The sequence below is a fragment of the Atractosteus spatula genome (genome assembly GCF_055471065.1).
Source record: "Atractosteus spatula isolate fAtrSpa1 chromosome 17 unlocalized genomic scaffold, fAtrSpa1.hap1 SUPER_17_unloc_3, whole genome shotgun sequence".
Classification (NCBI taxonomy): domain Eukaryota; kingdom Metazoa; phylum Chordata; class Actinopteri; order Semionotiformes; family Lepisosteidae; genus Atractosteus; species Atractosteus spatula.
The window spans coordinates 3,023-15,340 of record NW_028296635.1 but is presented as its reverse complement, the minus strand read 5'-3'; the positions used below and the strand labels follow the sequence as shown (position 1 = coordinate 15,340).

General features: G+C 42.6%; 5 non-coding genes across 5 annotated transcripts; all 5 read left to right on the top strand.

Annotated features, from left to right (window-relative positions):
- On the top strand, positions 1-71 carry trnag-gcc (transfer RNA glycine (anticodon GCC)). Its single transcript has one exon. It is a non-coding gene; the product is annotated as a tRNA-Gly (tRNA).
- A 558-nt stretch (positions 72-629) lies between these two features.
- Positions 630-703, top strand: trnai-aau (transfer RNA isoleucine (anticodon AAU)). Its single transcript has one exon. It is a non-coding gene; the product is annotated as a tRNA-Ile (tRNA).
- Positions 704-8,374: 7,671 nt separating this feature from the next.
- trnad-guc (transfer RNA aspartic acid (anticodon GUC)) lies at positions 8,375-8,445 on the top strand. Its single transcript has one exon. It is a non-coding gene; the product is annotated as a tRNA-Asp (tRNA).
- Positions 8,446-8,649: 204 nt separating this feature from the next.
- Positions 8,650-8,731, top strand: trnas-cga (transfer RNA serine (anticodon CGA)). The gene has a single exon. It is a non-coding gene; the product is annotated as a tRNA-Ser (tRNA).
- A 2,619-nt stretch (positions 8,732-11,350) lies between these two features.
- Positions 11,351-11,432, top strand: trnas-gcu (transfer RNA serine (anticodon GCU)). The gene has a single exon. It is a non-coding gene; the product is annotated as a tRNA-Ser (tRNA).
- Positions 11,433-12,318: the final 886 nt, after the last annotated feature.

Genomic DNA, 12,318 nt, shown 5'->3' with positions numbered 1-12,318 from the left:
GCATTGGTGGTTCAGTGGTAGAATTCTCGCCTGCCACGCGGGAGGCCCGGGTTCGATTCCCGGCCAATGCAGTGGCTTTTGCAGCGAGCGGCTCCATCACTTGCATCCCCTTTCAACTCGCAACTGAAAACCCTCTGAAGCTTAGAAGCTGTGAGCCAGGTCAGTACCCGGATGAGGGTGACCTACAGGGAAAAGCAAAGCTTACAGCTGGAAGCGGTGTTAATGGAGCCAGCGGTGGGGCACTCACCCTGAGGTCTGTGCGGGTCCCAATGCCCCAGTATAGTGACGGAGACGCTGTGTGGTAAAAAGGCGCCGTCTTTTGGATGAGATGTAAATCCGAGGTCATAGCTCTCTGTGGTCATTAAAAGTGACCACCAAAACCTTTGACAAAAGCTCTTGGTAATTGATGGTCTTCAATAATGCTTCTCCTTTAGGTACATTTGAAATCAGCTGAAAAATGCTGTGAAATGGGGGGGCACTTCAGGCCAGTGTAGGATTTGGGATACAAGAACCATTAAACAGCACGAGAAAGCCCGTACACTGAATCGCAGGGCTTTCTATTCAAAGAAGGACAAAAGAAATTTCTCTGAATTCCATTTTTTGCAGCACAGCGAAGACAGCGGGCACGAGGCCTGTTAGCTCAGTTGGTTAGAGCGTGGTGCTAATAACGCCAAGGTCGCGGGTTCGATCCCCGTTTGGGCCAGGCAGTCTCCTCCGCTCTTGCCAAAACCCGTTACTGTGGTGAGATCGGTGGTTTTGCAAAGACGCCACATACTGCCGACAGACGAGAGTGTTGCGGGAGAAGAGAGAAGTGATGGAAGATTGAAGAGTGTCGTAGGTGGAGCCAAGATGAAGTGTCACAATTGCCTAGGGGAGGATTTCAAATGTTTAAGATGGTAAAAATAACCGGAAGTGATCCCCCAGTCCAGCGCAGTCTGACGTACTTCTGTCATATAAAGTGAAACTAGATGTCGAACTGGAGCCTCACCATTTGCATAAGTGAGGCTCCAGTTATACATCTAGTTTCACTTTAAATGACAAAACTGAAGAGACTTAAAAGAGCTGGAGAGGATTTCTTACAACTTTTGAGCCGGCACAGTTTTCGAAAACGTTTTCTTCACGCTGCACTGTACAACACAGACAGCCAAGAGTCTCCAAAACAAAACGAATTGACAGATAGGAGAAAAGTCCCACTCGTCCTAAAGTTCCCAAAATCCAGAACTGAGCGTAAACAAAGTGTTCAAGTAGCGTGGGAATGCTACCCCTAATCCTAGCTGGAGTTTGAGCGTCTGGTTCAGAGTTTGCTCAAGAGTTTACCTTTCACAGATGCGCAAAGATGAATGTTGAGGGTGCACGCTTCAAGGCGCCTTACAGTGCAGGGAGTGATTAGAGACGATTCGTGACGTGTGCTCGTTCCCATATACCGTACGCCCCGGGTTGCAGTGCTAGGATGACGTCCAATACCGCTTCGGCACGTAACGGCATTATATTCAAGTGCAGGACGTGAGGGTTTTATTTTGTTCGTTTTGTTCTGCTCTGCTCTGCTCTGCTTTGCTTTCTATGGCGTTCGTAAGAGGGTCAATAAAAAGGCGATTCCTGCGTCTAACACGAATGTAAGAGCTATTTCAAGTGCGGCTTCTAAAATGCTTGTAGACATTTGTCTGTTGTTGATTGTTTTTTTGGGTCTAACAAAGTGCCATTTTCCTGTCCGGACGGGGAGACTATATCATTCCCACATGAAGCAACCCTTAATTCCTCTGAGGCGTGTCTGTCTGCAAGGCTTGTATTTTGGAAAGGTTTTTTTTTTAATGGAGATCGACTTTGAAAAAGGTTTCCGCCGGCGCCTCGCGATCCATGTGAGATTGTAGCAAGAATGCAACAACGGCGGCGCTCGCTGTAGTTGTGGCCGAGTGTTTAAGGCGATGGACTAGAAATCCATTGGGGTCTCCCCGCGCAGGTTCGAATCCTGCCGACTACGGTGTCCTCCTCACGTCGTCGTGTGCCGGCGCAAGCAAGGAAAAGTGCCTTTCTGCTTTTCCTGGTGGTTTTAAAACGCGAGATCGCTTGTACCCGCTGCCTTGGAAAGAAATGTCTACATGTTTACTTGCACATTGTCTATTGTTTGTTTGTACATTGTCTTGATGCACTGTTTGCACTTTGTCTTGTTTTTTACACTTGTTTTACAATCGAGAGACCTTCTGTAAGTAAGAATTCCATTGTACCAGTACCGGTTACATATGGCAATAAAGTTCAAGTTCAAATGCTTCAGCGTCCGCAAACGGCATTTTGCAGCTGGAAGCAGATGGCGACGCTTTTTGCGGTCGCGTGTCTTGTGCCCCATTTCCGGCCTTTAACATCGAATCAATAAAGCTGTTAGAACCGACACCATAGGTGCTTTTCTTACAACTTTTGATCTGACTCAGTTTCGGAATGCAATTCCTGAACACTGCGAGAGACAACCTACAGATGCAGCCATTCAAAATGAGCGGTAAAAACCCGTGGTACAGTAACCAACCCGCAGGGCATCGTAGGGCACCGCGGTAAGTGATTGGCTGGCCAAAATGACCGACAGGGGCACTCGTGGTGCATTGGTTGGTAGTGAAAAGATTTAATCATTTAATGTCTTTACTGTGCACATTTCAATCCGCTTAGTTTTGAATATTTATATGGAATTTTACCACTAAAGGGAAATTTTAGTAGCTGAGCATAAAAAGAAGAGGAGCATAACGCATCTGAAGGTCATAAACGATATTAATTTAGGAACATAAACATTACTGTATGTACATAAACTGTACTGTGTATGGCTGGTCTTGATAGTTTAAAGAAAAAATACACACCAGTCTTCCATTTCTCCCTAAACATTTTAAGCATGAAAGTTTTATGAAACGGTACCCAAATATGTGATTGCTGTATAGAATGAATTTTAATTTTTAAAAATGATTTAACACGAAAATTAAGCTGTTTACATCTTCCGCCTGAGAACAGTCACCCGTTGCTTCCCAACGCAGAAACACAGCCACTAACTAGCAAAGAGAGGACATTAGCTAGCCAATATGATAAAGAAATAAATGATTATTTTGTTTATTTCTTTTGCACATTTATTTGAACATTTCCATCGATTGTACAAGCACTTGGAAACTGTCCAATCCCTAGTTCATCAAGCATTTACCGGTCTGGTGCCGGTCTGTGTCTTCTAGGATATAATGCCAGCGAACTCTTGTTTTTATGTCCACTATACCTACGCTGGGCAAACGTTCCGAGGTCAAATTCTTCCAGCACGGGGGTACCTTTAAAGCGGAGACGACGGCACCGACATTTTTTGGCGCGCCTTCTCTTTAAAGCCCTGGCCAAATATGAAGACAGTACGTACAGTTATAATTCAAACGGAATTAAAAACTACACATCCCAGTTACCATGGTGGTGCTTGTGATCATTGCGTTTAACCAACGAAACAGGGCGAAAAATCAGTCACATGACTTTGGGGCAGAGTTTCGAAAGCTTAACCTATCAGCAACAAAGCGAAATTTACACGATAGGCTACCTCAAACTGTCAGTTACACGACTGTGTATGTCGCTTAAGCCACTCCTATTTGGCATTTTAGTTATGGAGGCGAGAAGACGCCCCCCCCCCCCCGGATGTCTGATTTGCCGCCATATTTAACTGTTCGGTGTCCGAATCGGAGTAGCTACGCGTACGAAATAAAGTTAATCCCAACTACAAAACATATATTTTTGTGGTAAGAGGGCGCAAAACATCAGTATTTACTGCTATTAATTACTGTACGATTTATAGTTGAAATCTGAGCCTAGATATAAAGTTAGATATAAAGTTAAAATCTCGACAAAGCAATGTAGGAAATACAGAGAAAATAAATCCTGTCTGACATCTAAAATCAGTTTCGATCAAGGTCTCTAAAACGAACAAGAAAAAGAGGATTTTCGGAGGGCAATTACGCTGTGTTTATATAGAATAACTGATTTATGAGCAATCTAATTTCTTGTTCGTTTAAAACAGTGAAATGTCAGCTGCAAAAGATCGCACCAGAAACAGCACTCTCTCTGCTTGTCATAGACGTTCAGGAAAGGCTGAATGAAGTCATGTCAAGTACAATAATTCGGTGATCAATAATAACAGTTGTAGGACAGTATATAAGGAGGATAAGGATTTTGAAGTTGACTCGAAATCTGATCGGTAACCAGTGCAAGGACTTGAAAACAGGTGTAATGCATCCCTGATAGGATTCTTGCTGTCATATTCTGAACATATTGAAGATTGCTCAGTGTGGATTTAATTTCCCCAGTGAACAGGATGTGCATTTATTGATTCTAGAAAAAAAGCCTTTCTTGATTTCTCTAGTTCACTTTAAAATAAACTATTATTCCACAATGCAGAGTATTACATGGCCAGTATTTACACATGATATTTGTGATTTAAAGAAATTAACACAAGCAGCTTTTGGAGATTTAAGTGTTGGCTGAGTTATTGCAGGATAAAAGACTAGAGATGTTGGCAAGAAGAAGATAATTTGGGGAAAGCTGAGGAATACACTTATAACAAGAACACTTCCTATTGGGGTTAGGCATACTTTTGATGAAGATGAAGTTAACAGACTATATGTTTACATAGATACTGAAATAAGGATTGTATTTTAGATTATGTGTAGTTGCTGGCATTGAACTGTGTGTTGGATGCACATGAATTGAAGGAATGGGCAAACATAGCTGATGCGGATCCACAGAGCCAGCATATTAAGATGTTTATAATTAGAGGCAATTTGTTTAAATAACTAGGTATGGATACTGATGTGCAAGAGAGGTGGAAAGGCTGTTTCCTTAAGCCAGCACTATAAAATATTTTATTCTCAGTGAGATGCTGCCATTTCATCGTGGGTTTCTAACACTGTGTATAGTTCCATCCACACAGTGCCTTTACTTCCATCCATTTCTAATCTCTTTATACAGTACAGAGGATTTGGAGCCTATCCCAGTAAGCAACGGACACAAGGCAGAATACACCCTGGACGTAGCGCCAGTCCATCACAGGACAGACAGACACAAACACACACACACCAGGGCCAGTTTTCCCATAAACCAATTAACTTACCAGTATGTTTTGGAGTGCGAGAGGGAGTCATATCACACATATGGAGAAAAACCATGTAACCCAGAGAGAACATGTAAACCCCACACACACAGGATGGCAGGAATTGAACCTAGGACCCCAGTGCTGCAAGATAGCAATGCTAACCACTTCGCCACCATTATAAATGGATGGATATCTTAGTTATCTTTCTAGTTCACAGGTTTGCATGCATAATTTAATTTTGAAAGCCACTGAGACATCAGGTACTACTGTTGTATTTATGAAAAAGAAACAAAACAAAAAACATACTAACAACTGTGCCATCCTACTCCTTAGTTAATACATTTTATTATTCATAAACAGTTAACATTGTTAGCAAAATATTTTGAATTATATTTAACCCCATTTTTTCTTTAGTTTTGTATTTAACTTATTATATGATAGTCAGACTTAATGTATATTTGAACAATGAAAATATATTTTTACAAGATGCGGGGGAAAGTGCAACAGCTTATTACAGTGCTAAATTTAATATTATTGATTGCTAATAGTTTATGCTAACACCTAACTTTCTTAATTAGATGTATTTAAAACAGTGAACTAAGTGTAACATACTATTCAGAAATACAATCGAAAATAGTTTTGTGGTGTTTGTATGGATGAAACGTTTCTAAAATGTATAACATAACAAAATTAAAGACGATTAAAATCTGTAATCTTTCCACTTGTAATGTCATTAGACAGAACAACACGTTTCTGGTTTGTTTTAATTAGTATTAGTTAGTAGTTAGTAGTTTTAATTTAATTAGTTTTGCAATTCGCACTGATTCCCTTGCGAAGATATGGACTTAAGAATATTCGTGCCTGGTCAAAAAATGGCATTAAGCACTTAAAATTAATATGGTTAATAATAGTAAACTGTAACATGCTGTAACAAGATCGGTTAAACTGCGAAGAAAATGCTTTCAGAGAAAATGTTTCAGGTGTGAAGAACATAGATCTCCAATGCAATTTCAACCAAACCTGTTCCCACACACCCTGGCCCCACTACCATTAGAATATACACAAAGCACTGAAATCTTTCGAGCTAATGATCAGGTGACCCGAGAGAGAGCGAGAGAAACACCAAGGGGTGCGGAACCAGGGAACTATTTACATGGAAAACGGGCGATCTCCCCAGACTGTCCGCCCGTTTCACTGTTACCTGGATACCTCTTTATTTAGAACTCACTAACACTGATTTTTAGTTTAGAAGGATTCAAGTAGGGTTTTAGATGAAAGGCAGCGACCTTAATCAAGCCCAAATCATAATTGAACCCATTCAGAGCCTACATTACATTTTAGCGTTTCATTCTGAGCAGAAGACCCTCACACCTGAAGAAGGCTTGCGTTTTCTCTCTTCTCTTTTAAGCATGTGTACAATGTGTAATACAATTACAATGTGTAATTACAATGCTGTAATACAATTTGAATCGTATGAGGGTGGGGGGGAGGTGTCTTTCGCTGGAAATCTCGCCTGCTTCTACTTTACGAGTACAACCCCCTCTCTGCCGGAGTGCTGGCTGTGACGAATTAAACCGGTTTCACAGGTTTCAATCACAGACCATGTGACATGGGAGTCAGGAAACTAACACACAGCGCCACCGGATTTGATAACACTATAAAAACGCTATAAAATAATGTGACTAGGCACAGAACAAGTTTACAGCACAGTACAATAATAAATGCTGACCATGACTTTAGAAGCATAAATTGCCTTACACTCAATTTAAACACAAGCTGTCTTTAGCCCTCTAAGCTGGTTCATACAGAAATGTAGAGATCCAGGCTCAGAACACACAGCTTCATTAGCGAAAACATATGCAGGACAACTAGAGAAGACGTTTTACAGAGGATGGATTTTTAGAAACATCCCATCAGTGAAATCACTGAAGTCAACTCCTAGGTACTGTAACTGTCGTGTGGATAGTTTCACAAGAATCAGACAAAGGTTTAAGCATCGCTTGTTCTAGATAAAACTGCAAAAAAAAACAACAACAACCCATAATGTACTTCTTTGCGGCTCTGTTTGCCCAAATCATATATTCACAACGTGAAATCTAGAAAATAATATTACGTAACCAAAATCCGCAATATGGAAACAGAACCTGTGTAATTGTTGATAGATGATGTACTCGTAACATTTTTTCAAGACGAACTACAACATTTAAAAAATGACTTGTATGTACTTGATATCTCTAATCAATCCACGGGTCCCAGCACAAAAACGAAACTAAAACGCATACCGTTTCGCGCTTCTTATTAGTTGCTCAAAAGTAATTTGACCGTATGAAATGCATAATATAAACCTAGAAACATATACGTGAGCAGTACTTAAGCACTGTAGTATCGGTGTTAAGACATACCTCTCAAATACTGTAAATCAAGTTAAAAATATCTCAAGACCGATTCTGGTCATAATGAAACCATGTTTCGTGTATGTTTTCTTTAAAGTACCAAGACCAGCCATATACTGTATGTTTATGTTCCAAAATTAATATCGTTTATGGCCTTCACACACGTTGCAGTATGCTCCTATTCTTTTTATGCTCAGCTACTAAGATTTCCCTTCAGTGGTAAAATTAGATATGAATATTCAATACTTAAACGGGCACAGTTAAGACATTAAATATACATATACATACTGTATACAGTACAGTTTTCATACGGTAATATGTTTATGTTCCTAAATCAATCTCTTTTATGAGCATGTGAAAGGCATGGTGAATCGATTCTCAAAAATTACTGTACTTTGCATGATTGGAAACAAATGCGTGATTGCGAAATGCTGTAGTGTTACTTTTACAAAGACGGTCGATGAAAAAAAGAATGTTGACCAGGGCAATACTTTGAGCTTACACTTACAGCTTGTCCAAGGTCATTCATTATTAATACTATTAGTAATATCTTCGTTAAAGACTTTGATGGCCACAGCTCAAACATGAGAGGTTGAGCTTTATTAGCTCCACCTTGCGGAAATTCCGGATACTATTATTTTGCTTGTCGTATTATAGGAGAATTTACGGTAACTCGCGGTATTTACCGGTAGCTTGCGGTAGACTGCGTACAGCGTACCGCAAAATAATGCGGTATCGCCCGTGCATTTTGAATGGCTGCATCTGTAGGCTGCCAAAAGTCTCCGAAACCAAATTTTGATAGCAGAAAATTCTCACTCGTCCAGAAGTTCCCTTGGGACCCAACATCCAGCACAGAGTGGTAAAAAAGCGTCTTTTTTGGAGACCCTTACAGCGTGCATTGGTGGTTCAGTGGTAGAATTCTTGCCTGTCACGCGGGAGTCCTGGGTTCGATTCCCGGCCAATGCAGTGGCTTTTGCAGCGAGCGGCTCCATCACTTGCATCCCCTTTCAACTCGCAACTGAAAACCCTCTGAAGCTTAGAAGCTGTGAGCCAGGTCAGTACCCGGATGAGGTATTTTTTTTTTCACGGGGAGCGACTCTGAAAAGGTTTCCCCAGCCACCTCGCACTCGTGTTAGATTATAGGAGGAATGCGGCGGCCACAAACTCGCCGTAGTCGTGGCCGAGTGGTTAAGGCGATGGACTCGACATCCAGTGGGGACTCCCCGCGCAGGTTCAAATCCTGCCGGCTACAGTGTCTGCTGCACGTTGTAGTGTGCCTGCGTGGCAGAGGCGAAGTGCCGCTTCTCCTTCTCTGGTACTATAAAAGCGCTAAATCGCTTGGACCCACTGCCATGGAAATCAATTCTTCAGATAACCACACATTTTGCGTTCGCACGTCTGGTGCTCTACTTATGCCTTTGAAAACCGGGTCAATAAAGCTCAAAGAACCGACACGATAGGTGCTCGTAAAGCACGCAGTAAAGAACTCTTATCAGCGAGGGTTTCAGTGGGTTAACTGAGGAGAAGGCGTGATCGCTAATTGTTGAGTTTTTATTTGGTGTTAGAAACACTCTTACTGTGCATGAAGTGCAACAAATGTAGCCACAGAAATTGCATCGCGCTTTCATTTATGCTATTGCAGACACCAACGTTGCCTAGATAGAAAACCGATAAAGCCGTGGGTTTGCTTGCCGGTCTGAAGGATCTCTCTTCGAATATCTATCATTTGTCAATGGAAGTAAAAGGCGCTGCAATCTGATACGTTCACATTCAAACCCGCAGCTGTTGTTCGACTTTATTTCTTGACTAATTACAACTGAGTGTCGCATGAGCAGTTACGTAAACTTGTCTGCTATATTTGAACACAAATGCCGTTCTTCAATTAAAACTAACAGTACATTGTCAGGGACATTCAGTTATATACAAACAAGAGACAGACAAGAGAATATTTCTACCTTTCATGTGGACTACGTGTTGACTTACTGATCGGAATAATTGAAATGTTCGGGTTCATAGCCGATGCAGTGCGTGCTAATTAGAACAGCAACGCTGGGCTCTCAGCACCGTACTGAGCCCAGGTGCAGTTCATTTACATGAAGGAAATCTCGTACTGGGTACGATTACACCCACATACAGTAAGTAGCACAGGCTACTTAGGGAGTAGCCGGATGCGTTTAAAAGTGACCCGAGCCAGGTAGGAGTCGAACCTACAATCTCCTGATCCGTAGTCAGACACGTTATCCATTGCGCCACTGGCGTCACACTGCACGACTGTAACCCAGTGAGCTCAGCACTGCAACTAGTAAAACATTACCCCCGTTCCATTCTTTTCCAAAAGTGAGAAACACCTGTTTTCTACATTCTGTCTGTTTAAAACCATATCTCTTTAAACCAAACCAAGAGTTTGTCCTTTGCACTGATATTCTGATTCATTTCGATTTCAAAGAAAAAAAAAAAACACTTTCTTCCAAAGCATCATAAAATTGTCCCTTCTTCCAGACTCTACTTCTCTCTTGTAGTAGTACAGCAGACCTTTCCAGGTGAGCAGATCACAGAGTCCGAAATGAGCTTCCTCCATCCAGCAAAGTACCTGAACATGACTCTGTCATCATAAAAGCACCCCTGTAGTAAAGCAATTAAATCCGAAATCAAGAGGGCAATTGCCTACTGAAGTTCAAGAAGTCATCAATTTTAACCTAGCAACACATTAAAGGCTGCATCTATACAAGTACGATTCTAGAAATGCTCACCAGATTACGTTTTAAGAAGGAACTGCGGCTCAGGTTCCGCCGAGATCTAAACTCGGATGGCAGGATTCAGAGTCCAGAGTTTGGACGGGTGGCGCACAGAGGGTCCATATACTGTAGATCCCTCAGTGATCTTCCGTGTGTTCAAACCGCCAGCGTGTGACTCCCCTGTCCCCGTGACCTCATTGCTCTGCTCTCACCTCTGTGCAGCCGAGCCCGACTCATGGTAAAGTGGAAAAAAAATGCCCTCAACGTGTGATTTACTCTGGAGCGAGGACAGATGTCACCTTCTTATCATTGAAGAGGATGTATGTGATGTGGCGACTAGGTTCAATTTTTTATCCTCTTTAAAAGATTAAGGACTGGGTGAGCCTGATTTACCACCCTTTCAGCTAAGAACCCGACGTGCGGACCGTTTAAGCTGCGTAGACTCGGTCGTTTAACTCTTCTCCATTAGCAGGGTTAAGGTTAAAGAAAAAACATTGCTGACTTCTTTTTTGTTTTCCAGCCGCGAGCGCTGATTAGCAAGGTTTGCATTTCATGTTTTGCAAGTTGCATTCTAAGAAAAACAAGTCGTTCAAGACAGGAAATGAATACTTGCATTTAATTAAGTCTAGCCGTAGGCGGTTGTTCATAATGACCAGTCCTGTTCGAGAAGTCAGAACAAAAAAAGGCACCGCTGGGATTCGGACCCGGGATCTCCTGTTTACTAGGCAGGCGCTTTAACCAACTAAGCCACAGCGCGCCAGGAGCGCTGTCCTTTTGCAGCCACTTGGACACACAGCTCAGACACATCTGCATTCGCTGTGCGCTCCGCCTGCTCGCTGAGCAAGTTGCCACCTTTACATACAATAGCAACATCGACACCAAGAGAAAGGATGACAAATGGCTTTTAACTGGAACTTTTCATGTCCAAGGAGCTCAATGTGCTTTCCGTGTACAACAGGGCCACTGAACTCCACACCGGCCACTGAAGCACAGCAGTGGCTTGCTGGCTTGACATCTCCCAAGGAAGATGTTGAAATTGCATGTGGAACAGGAAAATGACCCTCGAGTACGAGGGAAAAAAAAGAAAAAGAAAATCTGGAGCGCGCCAACTCATGTCCGGACAGCCCGGTTTCCTCGGCGAGGTGGCCGAGTGGTTAAGGCGATGGACTGCTAATCCATTGTGCTCCGCACGCATGGGTTCGAATCCCATCTTAGTCGCTCTCCATGTCTGACGCGTGTGCCTGTTCAAAGTCGGCCCTCGGTACTAGAGCAGTATGTTTTCCAGCGGTGGCTGAACATGGTATAGTCGGCTAACGTCGGTATCAGTAGTGCAGTGACAGAAACAGTATTTACGTGCTGCTGCTGCCAAGTGGCTCTGGGTTGAGACCGCGTTTTCACTTACTTGCAACACAAACGGAGAAAGCGTTTTCTGACAGTCTCTCGAGAGACTGCGCTAGGTGTTTAGAGATAGACTTTGTCAGTTCCCCCTGGGATGATGGCCTCTCAAATAGTTTGTGATTCCTCTAGACGTTTATACAGTAGAAGCATGGCTCGTGGCTTAAATTCAAGCTGACCAAGACTAAGGAAACGAGTTAGAGGTCTGATGCAGAACTGCGAATTCAGTGAACGGGAACACTACAGTACATTGCACTGTATGTGTGAGGAAAGCTGCCCCCTTCAGTCCCTTGTCGATCGAACAGAGAACTGTAAAGGATACCGCCAAGAAACTTTAGGATGCTGGTTGGAATCCAGCTCCAAAGAAGCCCCTTTGGGTGTTATGTCATCAAAAAGTAAGAACAACGAATCTCCCTTTGATCAAAAGCGCAACAAAACTGTTTTCCGTGGAGCAGGTTTCAGACCCGTAGACCTGTTTTATTTGTAGGGCAGGCGCATTCCCAAACGCGAATCTCCTGTTTTAGAAATGCTTTGGGCGGCGTGAAGTGAAAATAAGAAATGAACTCCAGATGCACATGGAAGCAATCAAGTGTTTCATCCGAGCTGTTTCAAAGACTGCTCAAGAGCTTTCCTTTCACAGAGGCGCAACGATTAATGATGGCGGTGCACCCTTCAATGCGCCTTACAACTCTAGGGAGTGATTGAGACG